Raw genomic sequence first — 17839 nt, forward strand, 5'->3', positions numbered from 1 at the left:
ACTGAATAAGTGGACTAGGATTTTTCCCCTCCTATTTTTATAATAATAGAACCCAAAGTACTGAAAATTGTGAGAGATTCAAAATGGATAATAGGAATTACTTCTTGATTTGCTATTATCCCAGTATGTAGTTAAATTAGGAAATTAACTGTCACAAGACATGATGATGGCTGCCACATTAGAAGGGTTTAAAAGAGAATTAAACAGATTTAAGGAGGATGAGGCTATTGGTAGCTGCTGGTCATAATGGATATAGATATTTTTGCCAGAACCAATGACAGTATGCCTCTTAATACTAGTTGCTAGGGAAGAGGAATTGTGTGTAAGTGGTTGTACTCATTTAATTCCTGTTCTCATAGGCATCTGGTGGACCATTATGGGTACAGAAAATTAGACAAGCCTGTGGTTTGGACCAACAGTGCTTTCTGAATAGACGAGTAGGACCTAAATGAAGGATTATGGTTTAATTCAGAGAGAGATGGAGAGAAATGCATGTTGATTAACTTCTCATCACAACAGCTGCTTTATTGATTGGCTTCATAGACTGTTACTGCCTCAGCGGAATCAGTTGAAACACATCTGATGTGATTTCTCTATTCTTTCTGGTTTTCTTTTTAAAAAATTTATGCATTTAGCCCATAGTTCCCGTTCATCAGGATGGAACTTCTGTGTGCATCCCCCCCCCCTGGACAAATACACATCCAGAGCAGATAGTGGAAAGTATATTTTGAATCCAAATGCAGCAAGTTGGAAATAGCAACGATCAGCGGCATTGATGATTAGTGAGATGGCATGCTTTTTTCCCCTTTATTAATGGCATAGTAACAATAGAATTAGGAGCAGTGCCAAAAGTCTCGCTGTCTGCTGGTTGCTATCCAGCTATCAGACCATCCTTCCTTTGCAAAGCTGTATGTTTATATTCCCTGATTTCATATTGAATTGAATGATATTGCATTAAAGAAGGATGAAATATAGGTTTTGTGAACACAAGCATTGTGCTGAGATGTGTTTAGATAGGGAGAGACTAATCTGTTTTACTAGAAATTGATTAAAAACATTGACAAAAATACCCAGTTACTAGTTACATTTTGCCTTACATATTTTATGGTAAAAAATGAGAACAGATCAAAATGGATTCTATTACTTAGATCACCTGTTTACCAAAACTCCTTGTTCTAAAAATATGTGTGTATTTTAACACCACATTTTGTGTCTTTCAATCGTGTGCTCGAATAGTTGGCATTACCCCTACCCTACCTAGCTACATAAAATTGGACTTCTGTCCAGTCATCTTAATATTCTTGAATTGCTCACCCTAATCTCATTAATAGCTGTATGTGAATCTTATCTTAAACAGATTTTAATAGATGGTTTCCCTTCTCTGGGACTGGTGTACGTTTGCAATGAAAATACCATTTATCTTCAACAACCTGTATACTGTACATCCATTATTAAATTGCTTCTGGCATATTATTTTTCCTCTAAAGAGGAAGGACTGTGACCTTCACAATTTGGATACAAGCACAAATTTCCTCAGGAGACTAAGACTATAGCTACACAGTCGAAATAATGCAACTTGACACCACTTTAAGTGCTGCAGCTCCATCCTATGGAATCCTGGGATTTGTACTTTTACATAATTTTTAGCCTTCTCTTCCAAAGAGTGGTTGAACCTCACAAAATTACAAATCCCAGCATTCTTTAGGATGGAGCTATGACAGTTAAAGTGGTGTCAGACTGCATTATTTCTACAATTTAGATGCACCCTCAGAAGCTTGTTTGCCAGTTGCACTGTTGCAAATGACAGTTGGGATTGTTTTGTAGAGCACTGAATTTATGTGAATGAAACAAGAGCCACATAGCTTGCTCTTGTACAGTCTTCTGTCTCCTTGAATTGCTTTGACAAAACAAGCAGTGACTGTAACAAAATAATGCTTCTGGAAAGTTACTATACAGCCCCATCCTTCCCTTTTCTGTCTTCCCCCATCATTCAGCAGTTTGTGAACACTAGTCTTTGTTGGGCACTGGAGAGGGGGGGCTGACCCATTGATTTTTTGGGGGGCAGAGGAGTACGTCTGTAAACGTGGAATTTTCCCAAGCCTATGGAGACTTTCCTCTTGTGCACACATGATGCTGTTTAGGCTACATAAGTAATGGAAATCAGAAATGGAAATGACAATAGGAACAAAATAAAAAGGAGGTCACTGGTAAATTATCTGGGCAAAGACTTTCTGGGCTTTCTTTAGTGCTAATTGCATACTAGAGAGAAAGACAGAGGACATATCATGTAATTTCTTGACATGGAAGACTTTGCCTATAGACTTTTGTTGTTGTTGTGTGCCTCCAAGTCATTTCTGACTCATGGCTAACCTAAGGCAAACCTATCACAGAGTTTCTTGGCAGAATTTGTTCAGAAGGGGTTTGCCCTTGCCTTCCTCTCAGGCTGAGAGAGTGTGATTTGTTCATGGTCACTCAGTGAGTTTCCATGGCTGAGCGGGCATTCAAAACTTGTGTCTCAGTCTCCTAGTCCAACATCAAACCACTACACCATACTGGCTCACTTCCTGTAAACCTTTCCTCTTAATTTTCTTAGCGCTACTGATTATTTGAATTTTATATCAGGGATGAGCAACCTCTGGAGAGGTCTGGAGTCTGTTTTTACTCTTCTTACATCTTGGTAAGCCACACACCTGCCCCACCAGGACAAAACAATACATCATAAATGACAAATCATATCCCCAGAATTTTTCATTTTTCTGAAAAATACCTTAGTGGTCTAAAATAGGCTGGGGGGATGTCAAATTATGCATTATATAGGGCTGTTAAAGCACAGTTTGCCTTCTGGGGAGAATTTTTTTCAGTGGGTTCTGAATGGGTCAGGAGCTGTGCTGTGTGACATAGTCTCATGGGCTGTACTTTGCCAATTCTTCTTTCACAATTTTTCAGTTCTGAGCCTTGAGATCCAAAGCAAGTTTTATGTAGTTTCTGTGGGATGAACCCCTGGTTCAGAGTAAACATCAGTTGCACTAAATAAATGATGATTTGAAGTAGCAGCATTACTTGAAAGAAGTATCCATAAGGTTACAGAGGGCATAATGAATGCAGAAGGTCAAGTTTCAATGCCCAGCACTTGCAGTTTAAAAACATCAGGTACGGGGAATGGTAAAGATCCTTGCCTGAGACCCTATTCGAGCTAAGGATGTTCAGAAATTTGATCTTTGTGAATTGCTATATGAAATGTCTTTACCCACACCTACTGGACTAATGTGCATATTAGAAGCTCTTTGACAAATTTTACATTTCTCCAAATGTTATGATACAGTTCCTGGCAGGTCAAATGAATCCAGATGTCTACTGAAATACATTTTGTGAGAAAATACAACTACCATATACACTTGTCCATAAGTCTAAAAATTTATGCCCAAAAAATTACCCCAAAATTCCAGGCTGTCCTATTTCCAGGTCACTATGGTAATATGATAGCAGCTCTTTCAGATTTCCCCATGCAGTATCTTTCTGTCTTGAGTCCTGGGTGACTGATTAGGTGCCCTGGTGGCGCAGTGGTTAAATGCCTATACTGCAGCCACTCACTCAAAACCATAAGGGCTCAAGATCGACTCAGGCTTGCATCCTTCCGAGGTCGCTAAAATGAATACCCAGATTGTTGGGGGCAATTAGCTTACATTTTGTAAATCGCTTAGAGAGTGCTTAAGCGCACTGATAAGCAGTATAGAAATGTACTTACTATTGCTATGATATTGCTGACCATCTCATAGTCAAGAAAGAAAATGCAAAGGCAGGCTTACAGGTGAACATTTAGAAAAAAAATAATGACAACATTTATATAACTTTAAAAGCAGGCAATAAAGGTACTGAAATAGTTCAAGATTTTCCATACCTTGGCTCAGTCGCTAATCAGAATGAAGATTACAGACAAGAAATCTGAAGAAAGTTAGGACTTGCAAAAGCAGCTATGTAAGAAATTAGATAAAACCCAGAATTGTCAAGATATATCACTGAATACTAAAGCTAGGATTGTCCATGCCATTTTACTTTCGATTTCTATATATGGTTGTGAAAGCTGGAAAGTGAAGAAAGCTGATCAGAAGGAAATGAATTCATCTGAAATGTGGTACTAGATAAGCGTTTTTCCGCCTGCGCACCTCACTGTCCAGGGAGTGAAGGCTGAAACGAAAGCTGAAACATTGAAGCAAAATGCCTCAATAAGAGTCTCTCTTGTCACACACACACACACACACACACACTGAAGGAGCCCCCAAGTTTCACTCTCGACCTATCCACAGGTCACGACAAAATCCATAATTTTAGCCCCAAAACCTGCCCTCGACTTATACATGAGGTTGACTTATAGGCGAGTATATACGATAAATACTTTGAGACTGTATTTCTGAAACCCATAGTTTTTTGTAGATAATAGAATGGAATAATGGGATTTAGGAGATTATTGTACAAGCCTAGAAAAGTGAAATTGAAGCAGGAGAGTAGTATCTATAGCTAAACTTTATCAGATAATGTCATGACTGACATGTAGCTGTTCTGTAGTCCACCTGTGGCTGTGGTGTACCTTTTTTATTGTTGGGCAAAGCCTGGCAATACCTGCCAATCGTGCTGTTGCAGCATTAGCCTGTCCATGTGATAAGATGACTACAGTTCTGGGATTTGATACTCACATGCTCTCAGTCTTCCTCCCTATCTCCTCCCTACCTCCTCCCACTCTTTAGTCCCGAGCAGGATGGATTTTTTCTTTTTACCATTTCTTTTCTTTTCATCCTCTCACTAAATCACATTGCCATAGTTGCTATATTGTGTTAGAAACAAAAATAAAAATAAAAAGCTGAGTAGATCAATAGGACAGGGAGGCAGGATTGAGGGGCAATCTGGGAAGGAGAGTCTATGGCTGCAAAAGCCCCAGTCCCACAATTGAATATATGTGAAATATGGACTGATCACAAACCAGTAGGCATGTGTTATCTTTCCTTAATGTGATTGCAGTGAGAATGAGGCTTGTGCAATAAAGTTCTTAATCAAACTGAGGCCCAGTACAGACTGGCACAAAGTGCCGGCCTGTGGGAGGGGAGTCATGGTGGACCATCCGCACACTGGATGCTGTGACCCCCCCCCTCGTGCCATGATGCCATGCACCATTCTAGACAGCACGTGGCATCATGGCACAACCCTGGCGCTGCATCTAGATGATGCAGCGCCAAAAGGGCGTCACAAAGCCACTCTGCCACGGCTGTGATGCCCTTTAGAGGGTGTAAAAAGGAGCTGCATTTTGCAGCTCCTTTTTCACCCTCTGGAGGCTGGATTCACCCTCCGGAGGCCCGATTCAGCCAGTAAAGGGGCGGATACATGCTGCCCCTTAGGGGCTGTTTGTACAGCCCCTTAGTTGTGATGGATTTAAATCCCATTGATTTCAGCAGTTCTGGTAACCAATAAAAAGAGCAATATTGGATCAGACCAAAGACTTAACTAGTCCAGAACTCGGTTCTCATAGTGGTCAATCAATGGTCCACAGGAATTCCAGCTGTGGGACATGACTGCATCTGTACCCTTCTGCTCATTCTTCCTAGTCACTGATATAAAGACATACTGTGTCTTGTCCTGGAGGTGATATATACCCATCCTAACAATTAGCTACTGATGGCTGTATCCTCCATTATCCAATCTATTTTTAAAGCCAGCCAAATTGGAAGCTATGACAATAATGTGGAAACCTCAGTTAGTATAACAGGTTAGGTAGCAATTACGTGGGCATTACGATGACATTATGCCAGCACTGTATCATCTCTACTGGCTTCTGATTTATTTCCTGGTACAATTCAAATTGTTGATTTTAACTTATAATGCCCACTACGGTATCTGAAAACCACTTCTTTCCATCTATTCATTGTTACATTCTGAGTTCATCATCAGAGTACTTCTGAGAGCCTGTAGTTATTCAGATTCAACAAATATCTACTGAAGGAGACTTTTCTTCCCCTCTAGCACTAGGATAAACTAGAGGACCAAGCCTGGTGAATCAAGGATCTAAGTTTTGTTTATTTGTTTGTTTTTTGCTGCTTTTAGTTTTATTTGCTTTTAAATAATGTGCTTTGTTCTTTATTGATTTTATTATGTATGATACACAAGAGCTTTCACATTTGGACAGGGTGTGGGTGCGTGTGTGCGCATATCCATCCATCTTCAAGTTACCTGTCAATGTACAACAACTCAGTGAATTTTCATAGGGTTGTCTTAAGTAGGAATACTCAGAGGTGGTTTTGTCAATTCCTTTCTTTGAAATATAGCCTACAGCATCTGATATCATTGGCAGCCTCCCATCCAAGTATTAACCAGGGGTGACCCTGCTCAACTGCCAAGATCAAATGGGATCTGGTGCCTGTAGGGCGATATGTATATAGATTAAATGCATTTAAATGTCTGGATTCAAATATACGCAAAATTCTCATGGGCTAGAAATGAATAGATGTGTACCTCTCTATTCAGAGAAGATGCAGCAGTGGACTAGATGACATGGGAGAAATAGCAACTTTTTATGATGATAAAATCTCTTCTAGATTGCTCTACTGTGCTCTCTTTGACAAGCAAACAAGATATTTTACTGCCTGAAGGGATGAAGACATACACTCCTCCTCCTCCTCCTCTTGCTCCCACCTTGCTCCTCCTTTCTTGGTTGCCAAACTGGGACTTACAGCCATCCCCACAATTATTTCTTTTGAAAAAGGGGCTTTGAAACCAGACGTTTGAGACCTGGCAGGTGCTTGGGAGAACTCCCCAAAGACTTATTTTGAGCAATTTTCAGAGCAGAGCATCCAGTGGCTCTCCAGAAAACCTAGGCCCATACTCACTTTAAGGATCTCTCACAGCTAGATAATGGATGAACTACTCTGGAATTGCTACCTACACCTACCCTGCACCATGCTCTTCTTCCTGAGTGCGGCATCAGGTAGATTGCTGCTAGACTGGCTGTGTCACTTGATGTAAATTGGGACTGGTTAGTGGGGCTCTACAAAGAAGAAACGGGGCAGAGGAGCAGTGAAGGTCATCTTACCCACACCATTGCCTGAGGCAGAGGATTTTCAGTGGTTCTTACTTTTCAGAAATCATTTAGAGAAACACAGACAATTGTTGGCTGTCTTGTCTGAACATTGGTTCAAAACCTGTCGTAATCTGAACTGGGCATCTTTATGAACCAGCTATTAAGAGCAGCCTCAAAGGCCTTGCTTCACATTGTCCTACAAGGCAAAATTAAGCAGGTGGTATTGGGAGACAGTGGTTTCTCAGCTGTTTTCCCTTGTGTGTGGAATTCCCATCACAGAAAACTCAAATTGCATCATCTTCATTCTCTATTTCGTGCAGATGGAATTTCCATTTGTTCACACGTACTTAATAGTTATTTATTTATACCCTGCTTTTCAGCCAAGGCTATCAAAGCGGCTTACAATTTGTTAATTAGACATTTCCATTCTCCAGTGTTGTTTTTGTTTCTTTTCTCTTTACTCTTTCATATTTGCATTTCTCATATTCTGATGGACTTTTATGCAGGTTATTGTATTTTTCTCTTATGTGATACACTGTTCTTCTTTCACCAGCATTTTCATGGACCTTAATAGTGTCTAAACGAGATTGTTTTTAAGCTGCTCTCAGTCCTGCTTTTAGTTATTTTCTGGATTGATGTTTTTAATTGTTTCAATTTGCAATTTTGCAAGGTGCTTTAAATTTTATTTCCTGAGAAAAAGACAGGTAGTATATTTCAGATAAATGAAATTGTTTCTAATGTAGCAGGAGTCAATGAGGGACTAGATAGACCTGCTGAGCCAGAAAAAGATGGAGACTCTTTACACACATCAAAAGCTTTTAGAAAGAAGTAATGGAAATAAGCTTAAGGCACTGAGGCTAAGGATAGTTCATCCCCTCCCCATCCTGAGTCTCTAAATGTAATGAAAAAAAATTACACTGAGCAGAGCATACACTCATTTTTAATAGCTCTTTGTGCTTTATTTAGCACATTAACTGGATTTTGCAAGGAAGTATTCAAGACACTGGATGTTTTCAGGGCTGATGCTACCATTAGAGAGAGTGAATTGACTGCCTCAGGTGGAAGATGCAGGAGAAGAACAATGGCAATGTCCTGGCCGTTCTTCATGAACTCTGTATTCCTCTTTGTTGTAATAAAAAGTTGTGTATGCCAAAGAGCCTTTCCTGGGTCACTGAGATAATCCCTCATTTTGGGGAGGACTTCATCTGATTGCCATTGTTGAAATAAGATGGAGTTTCAAGCCAAATGTTCCTATATTACTTCTACATTTAGACACAGTAGCAACTGCTGTTGAGAGCCAGTAGAGTATAGTGGTTTGAATGTTGGAGTAGAACTCTAGGACACCAGGATTTCAATACCTGTTCAGCTATGGAAATAAATAAATAAATTTGAGGAGTTAATTTGCTACCATAGTATTTCTCCTTCTCTAGGCCTATAGCATTCAGACTTTATACCTATGGAAACCCTTTCCACATTGATATCCTCAATAGACTATTTGAATGTTGAAGCAGATGATAGGGCATGGTTTAGAGTGTGTAGTCAGTTAACACTGAGTGATGGTCAGGCCTATTGGAACTGATCATGAATGTATGGAAACTAAGAATTCATTTTAAAATGATTGCCTCTGGATTGCTTTTCAAGGGAAGGCCAATACTCATGGCTATGATATCTTCTAAGGAAGCTACTCTGTCTCCATTGATTTCACTAAGGATATGCTTCAAAAGAAAGTCAGTGTTCTTTAGAAACGAGTGGCACATACTGTTTTAGGCCATTGCATCAATGCACATTCTCTCTGTGTTGATTATAACAGAACTAGCTGTATTACTTTACTAGAGTAAAGTAATCCCATTTTGGGAGAAAGGTGGGCTATAAATCCCAAACAATAAATTTTAAAAAATCATCCCCCCCCCCCCCCCGTTTTTGTCCTAGATTAATGGTAGTGAACCTACGGCGTGCGTGCAAGAGGGGGCACTCAGAGCCCTCTCTGTGGGCACATACACTTTCTCCCCACACAGAGTTTGCCAGAGGTAGAGGGACGTGGCACTTTTCGATAAATAAGTAGGGCACTTGGTCTCCAAAATGTTCTCCATCACTGTCCTAGATGGATAATGCCAAGACTCCTATTCTCCCTTCTTACAAATCAGTTTAAGGTGGACCTGTACTGAACAACCAACACCTCAAATAGTTCAAGGAGTGGACCATTTCACCCTCCTGATGTTTGGGACTATAACGTCCATAATTTTTTAACAGTTGACTATGTTGACCTGGCTCTCTGGAAACTGAAGCCTTTCAGGATTCTGGAAGTTGAATTTGCAGGGCAAAACATTCAAACTTTTGAAGTACATGATGCATTCAAATGGAGGACACTCCTGTGTAAACAGACCACAAGGCTACTCCCCTTACTAGTCCTTTATCTCTCTTTCTGGAGAGGTAATACCTGCAGACATGTGTTTTACACAGAGTTCTTAATGGGAATAATGCAGAAGTATTGAGCTGGTGCAAGTAGACCTTTTGCTGATATACCATCTTTAATTCTTCTTGATCAAAGAACAGGGGAGTAAAGGAGATGGCCTTCAACCTTGAATGCATTATGCGCTTACAAAATGTAGGTCTTCCAACTTTACTTAGTCCCTTAAGAGAGTATCTTTGACATTTATGAACGTACTACTCACATTTGGCAATGTATTCCTTTCTGGAACAAGTCCAATGAAATCAACTTTTTTTTAAAAAAAGGAAAGAGAACATATTATCCTGGGGCTGGAGAGAGTGGGAAGCATGAGAACTTAGAAAAGCATATTTTTTAAAAATGCATGACTACCTGCCTACTTGTGGTGTATGCACCTCAGCAGAGAAGAAAGCTGTGCATGTTCTTTGAAAGTAGGCAGTAAACATTAAGAATAGCAGATTTTAGCTTTCTTTTATGGAAAGATGTTGACTTGGGTCCAAACAAAAGTTAACTTAAGGAAGTTCATGGAGGGACTGTTTCCCACACCTTCCCCTTGATGCAGCAACCTCTGACTTCTGAAAAAGCCTTTCTAGAGGGCCAAGGAACATCCTAAACAATGTTGGGAGGGGAGAAACCAATTTTCCAGAATTACACTTGGACTGAGAAATATGTTAATTTCAGGAAGGTCACAAAAGCAAAGTTTCCTGTCTCATGTGTATAGCTATTGGGGATGGGGGGGGGGGGGAATAAGAATTCTACCTCCAAAGAATTTTTCCCTCAGTCCCCAAATTTCTAGCATTACAGGGAGTGAGACATTAAAAATCATCTACACCTAGAACCCTTATAACAACAACAACAACAAATTTTATTTGTATTTCCTGCCTTTCCCTGCAGATCAAGGCGGGATCACAAAAATCAACAATGCAAAATACAAAGTACAAAATAGAAAATAGAAAAAAACAATATTATCTAAAATACAGCCAACAATATTACTACCAGTAAGTTAAAATATCCAAGTCGTTGTCTGTTTTCCATGCTATCAAATCAGAAGTGGGAGTGTTCTTTGGAATCAACTATAGAAGATTGGATGGGTATGCCTGCCAGAAGAGACCCGTCTTTAGTGCCTTCTTAAAGGCTTCTAATGTAGTAATAAGACGAATCTCTTCCGGTAAGTTATTCCATAATTTAGGGGCCGTGGCTGTAAATGCTTTGTGGGAAGTAGTGACCAATCTCGATTTCTTATGTTCCAGTAATTTCTTTCCTGAGGTTCTAAGAGTGCAGGACGGATTGTGTAGGGAGAGGCATTCCCTTAAGTAACTTGGGCCCAAGCCATGTAGGGCTTTAAAGGTAATGACCAACACTTTGTATTGCTCCCAGAAGCTGACTGGCAGCCAATGTAAAGATTTTAGTATTGGGGTGATATGGTCCAATCTTGATGTTCCTGTGACCAATCTGGCTGCGGCATTTTGGATCAATTGAAGCTTCCAAACTTGGTACAAAGGTAGTCCCATGTAGAGCGCATTACAGAAATCTAAACAAGAGGTTACCAGTGCATGTACCACTGCTTCAAGGTCCCTCTGAGCCAGGTAGGGGCGCAGTTGGCATATCAGCTGAAGCTGGTACCAAGCACTCCTGGCCACCGCCTCCACCTGGGATGACAACTGTAGAGATTAGTCCAGGAACACTCCCAAACTGCAAACTTCATCCTTTAGGGGAATTGTGACTTTGTCCAAGACAGGTTAGCAAATCTCCATCCCTGGACCAGGGGGACTTATCGCAAGCACCTTCATTTTCTCTGGATTCAACATGAGTTTGTTTTCCCTCATCCAGCCCATTACTGACTCATTACTATATTTGCAGTGTTTACATTCCCTTGATAACTTTGTTGTTGTTGTTGTTGTTGTTGTTGTGTGCCTTTAAGTCATTTCCAATTTATATTGACCCTCAAATAAACCTGTCCTGGAGTTTTCTTGGCAAAATTTGTTCAGAAGATGTTTGCGTTTGCCTTCTTTTGAGGTTGAGAGGGTGTGACTTGCCAAGATCAGCCAGTGGGTTTCCATGGCCGATCAAGATTCAAACCATGGTCTCTAGAATTGTAGTCCAATGGCTACACTACACTGGCTCTTTTTGGTAACATTGCCTTCTCCTTTCGTCTGGAGAACTGAACCGTATTTCTAAATTATCCATTTAAGTTTCCAACTATTGTATTGCAATGCTAGAAATGTGGAGACTGAAGGAAAATTTTATTTCAGGGGCAGAATTCTTGTTTGGGGTGCCTGTAACGCCACCGTGTAGGTATTAATTAGCCTTTGGCTTCCAAAAATCAGAAGAGATTGGATGTGTTCAGGGAGGTATGGCAGAGTAGTAGTCCAAATAATAATAATAAAATAAAAAAGGTACCAGGTTGCTTGTGTGAGGCAGCGTTGCATAGTAGTTTGAATGTTGGACTCTGGAGACTAGGATTCAATTCCCAGATTGGCCATGAAACCCACTGGATGACCTTGGGCAAGTCACACTCTCTCAGCCTCAGATGAAGGCAATCTTGCCAAGAAAACCCCATGATAGGTTTGCATTAGGGGGTGCCATAAGTTGAAAACAACTTGAAGGCACAGAGCAACAGCAACAGCAACAAACCAGATTGCACACACCCACCATAACAGTTTTAAGCTCTTTTCCTCATACCCATCTCATTATGTCCATTGATTAGTGATGTCATTAAAGCTTGAGAATGATGGGCTTGCATTGCACATTTCCCCAGCTTTCAGGGCTCAGTTGTATGAAGAGTCAGGCTCCCTTGACCTGAAATTCTTACTTCAGTCATAATTAAAATTGAGAAATATTGCATGCATGTGTATGCGTGGCTAACTAGTATCAGATTAGGTGCTCAGTGCTGGCAGCTGTTGTTATTTCATGCTCAGAGGTTGATTACTTTAACCCCAAGAGTCACATAAAACTAATTTATGACACTGATGTGAAATTATATAATGAGAATGCATTTATAGAACAGGATCTTAGTTCCTGGCAGTAGGTTGCATTGGAGATGTCATCAGTTTTCTATGTCTGACTTGAGTGAAAGAAAAGGTGATACATGCTCTTTCTCTCTCAGGCTGGAGCCTGGCTACTAAAAGAGCTTCCTAGAGTTTACTGAGAAGATCCCTGTGTGTTTTCATGGTTGCTTGGTTGTCTGACCTGTGTGCGGGACAGGTCAGGCATGAGTATAAGCCATTAAATACTTAAGAGTCAACATACTGAAATCAGTTGAAGTTAAATTAATCATGACTGCTTTTTTCATCATTCTGTCTTAAGTACAACTAAATCAGGCACCATCCTACAGTCTTGCTTAGTCTGAGTATCAGATTATGTCATATGTCAGAGTTGACTGCTGATGGTTGAGCAGTTATGGGTGTGTGTGTGTGTGTGTGTGTTTCTTAATCTCTGCACACAGAGGCATTGTCAGAAAGCCATGTATACATTGAAGGTATCAGTGGGTACAAAGTGTGTTTTAGTTAGGAAACTATGGCCCGTTCCGCACGGGCCAAAAGTACATGTGCGGCACGTACTAGGGTTAGAAAGGGGCGACCTTTCTGGACACCCCCAACCCTAGTATGTGTCAAACACATACAAAATGGCAGCGCCCATTCTACATGGGTGCCGCCATCTTGACGTAGTGGATGCTTAGCATCCGCACGTCGCGGTGCAGTAATGATGCCGCAAGTTCGCCATTGGCACCTTGCAACGTCGTTAATGCACCACAAAAAGAAGCTGCTTTTTGTGGCTTCTTTTTGCTGCGTGGAGGAGTTGTGTGGTTTGGCTGCTGAGGCTCCTCCATGCAGCAAATGAGGGCGCTTTACAGACCGCCCTTTTGGGCAGTCTGGAAAGCGCCTATGGCTATTTGAAATAGTCTGGAAACTTATTCAGTAAAGATGTATGTATGGTTATTTGTAAGTAACCAAATGGAATGGATACATATTCCATAGAAATAAAGTAACAATGATGAATTTAACGGTTGATCCATTGCCAATAACTACTCATTCCAAAGAAACATTTCCGCTCCAGTGGAAAAAAGGCCGCCAACAGCCCGGACTGAAAAGAAGGTATGTACCAGGCCTAAGTATGCAAAAACTTCTGCTGCCAACTTCTTCCTCTCAGTCTCAAAGGTGCTACAAGATCCCTATGCATAGTGATATTCCAGGCTAACACAGATATGTCTTTGAATTCATATGCCAAGATGTTTGTCTTATCTCCAACCATTTGTTAATGGACATTGATGTTAACAGTATAACTGTCACTGTCAGTAATTTCCTTACTTTAAAATCCCATTCCAAGCCATGTGTAATTTACTGTAACCTGAGAATATGTTGATCACTGTCCACTTTCTCAGATAAATGGAGTGTTGTCAAGGTGTGTGTGTGTACCATTAATGACAAATTCTCACATTATAATAAATTTGTTAGTCTTAAAGGAGCTACACAGTTCTGTTGTTCTGTTGTATGGCTGCCCTTTTGAAAATGATAAGGTTTGGCCTCCACACCCAGCAGGGTCTGATTCTTAGTAATTAATTTTTTGTCAGTTCTTTTTTTTCCTATGCCACCCTTTCAAATTCTCAGTGTAGAAGCTGTTCAGCCAAATTTGTGAATACTATCCTATCTGATCATTAGTATGTTGAGAAGTCAAAAATTCATTTAAAAACTCCATTTAGATCTCTTGCAATGAAATTCACTGATGTAGAAAGTTAGAACAGGAGCATCAGTAAATTTGCCAGTGACCAAATGTGTTAGCACAAGCTCAGTTTCTGTGTGAAATGTTTCATGGCATGAAATCCCTTTAAGGTGTGTGGAATATTCTCCTTCAACGCTAGGTAGATCCATCAAAACCCTCAGCTGTCAAATCTGATAGCACCTTGTCTTGGTGAATTTGATGTACAATAAATAGCACAAAAGGGGGGCATTGTTGGTACTGTACATTATTCCAACCTGGCCGTGGGGATTAACATTGTTCAAAATTGAAATGCTTCTAGACAGTAGATTACCCATCCAGCAAAGCAGATTCTATTCATTCAACCTATATCCATATATATGCTCAAGAATATACAATAATTGCAGAGGCAGGATACAAAGATACAAACAATAATTCCATTTGCAGTGTGCAGAAATGCAGATGTGCATGCAGCATAAGTGAACAGGATAGACTCATTTATAGATTCCTGCTAGAAGTTATTCATGGTGCATGAAATTTGAATGCCGAATATGTTTCCAAGAAGATGAATGCACACATAGCTGAAATTAGCCCCTTAGCAAAAGGTTAATATGGCCTGTTACAGACAGCCAAAATAAAGCTGCTTCGAGTCACAGTGGAGGTATGGTGTTTCAATGATGCATGCGTCCTAAGAGTCCAGAAGCCACACCAAAGCCACGCTCCAGTCCTTAGGGCTGGAGCGTGGCTTTGGTGCAACTTCTGGACTCTTAGGACGCATGCATCATTGAAACACCATACCTCCACTGTGACTCGAAGCAGCTTTATTTTGGCTGTCTGTAACAGGCCTATATTTCTTAAATCCTGATTAACCTCTGTTTCATAGGCACAGACTTTGTATGTCTTCCAGGTCCAAATAAATTTCTTTTCCCCAAGTACAGTCAGCATCTCTCTCTTCATATATATGCACAGGCACATACCTACACACACAGAGTTTAAATAGCTTTTGGTTCTTAATGCTTCAACTTTGGAAATTGGTGTTACACTTGTGATGATCCTTTACATATTTGCTGTTAGCAGCCTTATCACTATTTCCCATTTGAGGGTGGATTTTGTAGCGATAGGCCTCAAACCTACTAATACTAGCTCCTGGGGATGGGGGAGAATCCTTTAAAAATGGTTCACATACTCATATGAGCTACAAGCATGAATAAATCATGAGTTTATAGCAACAACCTTCTTAGCAGCCACAAGCCAAATCCCTTGTGTTCAGCAATGGATATTTCTGGTCCTAACTGAGATTTCTTGGCCTGCATTTGCTCAGCGCTCAAAATGCCCTGAATCTCAAAAATGCAAATACATTAGATTCAGTGCTACTAAGCCATTTGACCTGTTTGTAAGTGATATTCAGCATGCCACATGTAATATGAATATCCAGAATCCTGGTTTTGAGTCACAGTTGTAAACTTCATTCTCTGATGAATGCCAGAGATGAATGCCCAAGCAAATGCATGTAACACAGTCAAATTAACATTCTTATATTAACCATCCTTGAAAATGGGCTGAAGTCCTGATAGTAATGCCCTTAAGTTGAACCACTTCTTTGAATGAGCCAGGAAGTATACGTTTCTCAGCTTCCAAAATAAGTAGAGTCTCTGATTTTTATTAACTATTTTAGTCAGGGACATTTAATGCTGAGTGGAATTTCTTAGTATATCTCTTGCCCTCAACCCACTCCACCAAAAAAACAACAGAAATTTTAAATGGGAAGTTTTATATTGAACATTTCTAAAGTATACTTTTTTAAAAGAATCAAACACTTTTGGGCTACCCCTCTCCCCAACATAAGTTAGGTTATTTCTTGAAATGTGGATGTGATAGACTTGTCTTGCAGATGCTTCACCATCTGTCAACCCAATTCTGCCTCCGTTTGTTGTTCAAACAGTTTTTAAAGCTATGATGTGTTGCCTTCACAGCATTTTAAAAAAAGATTATACAGAAGATGCATGTCGCAGTCCTCGCCCTGTCTGAAGCCACTCTGTTGTTACAGCCATAATTTATGGAGCAAAGTAGGATTTCGCTCTTTTTCTCGCTTCATATGGCTCCAGGCAAGGCTTCAGCAGATTTTCATCATAGCAACCCAGTTGCTGATTTCCTGAAAATTATGATACTGTGATACTATATTATCTTGAGCTATGTAGGCAGTATTTCATGCAAATGGTTTACCACATAGAGCTCCACATCCATGTCTTCAGCTTATACTTCTTTCTCCACCATTTTAGTTAACCCTCCTCAGAGCTTGGAACTAATATGTTACAAGTTAATGAGACATTTCCTGTAAAGCATTGCTGGAGAGGAGGGGGAATGAAAGTGTAACAGGACTCTATGTACAAATAATATCATTACCAGATTTTTGTTATTTTGTTTTCTTCCATGATTCAAATAACATTTGCCTCTTTCTTTTGCTCGTTACTTTTGGGGAATCTGAAAATGTTTTTTCAGGGCATTTAAAGGAATTTATTCAGATTATAGAGTCATTTTTAAAAAGTTTTTCACAAAGGATTTCTTTTCCCCAAAAAGGAAGAAAAACATAATGAAAAATTAAGCAAATAACTCAATGAAGTACCCTGAAAATATATACAGTATATGGCAATGTGCTAAATGTGTTGAGAAAGGATTCTTTTTTTTTAGCAAGTTACGGACTAAATTGCTTTTAAAATATGACTTTATAAACCTTGGCCATCCTAATTTAAATTGTTTTTTCACCACCTATCTTTTGGGTTAGCCCCTTTGTAATTTCAATCCCAGTTCACTAAAATCATGATATCTGAAAAAAGGGTATGTGAGGACATGAATAAACAGATGTCTTAGGTACTGGAAAGATCTATTATTGGAATTGCCTTTGCCCCCTTCCCAAATGCTATTATTTTAAAGTTACAGATTTCACACCACTAGATTGAACATGCCATGGATATGGACAGATGGCGGAGGCACTGAAATCAGATTTTTTAATGACAGCTTCATGATTAAGGTGAGACAGATGGCATACTGTCCAGGCAAGTGTGCACAGAGATGGAAAAACAAGAAGCAGCCAGCTGAAACTTCTGCTACAAACTTGGGCCCAATACAGACTGGCACTTTGTGCCGGCCTGTGAGCAAAACTAAGGTGCAGTGTCCGCATGCTGGATGCCCTAAGCCCATCCCCAGGGCACCATTTTGGCATGCACCAGGCCACATGGCACACACCATCATAACGCTCTCTGGTGCTGCATCCACATGATGCAGCACCAAAGGGGCATCATAAAGCCATGTCGCCATGGCTATGGTGCCCCTTGGAGGGCACAAAAAGGAGCTGCTTTTTCCAGCTCCTTTTTGCGCTCTCTGGAGGCTGGATTGGGACCACGGCATGAGGTTGCTGTGGCCCTGATCCAGCCAATAAAGGGGAGGCTATAGAGTCAAACAGTATATATATACCCAACTCTTTTCTAGGCAAATAGGATTTTCTGAAGATTCCAGCCACAGATGTTGGCAAAACGTCAGAAAGAAACTCTTCTAGAACATGGCCACAGAGCCCAAAACCCCCAGAAAAAACTATAATTATTTATGTCTTGATAATATCCAACTGTAACCCTGTTTTT

The sequence above is a fragment of the Sceloporus occidentalis genome, unplaced genomic scaffold, assembly GCF_023333645.1.
Source record: "Sceloporus occidentalis isolate IW3139 unplaced genomic scaffold, rSceOcc1.0.p SCAF_4, whole genome shotgun sequence".
Taxonomy (NCBI): Eukaryota; Metazoa; Chordata; class Lepidosauria; order Squamata; family Phrynosomatidae; genus Sceloporus; species Sceloporus occidentalis.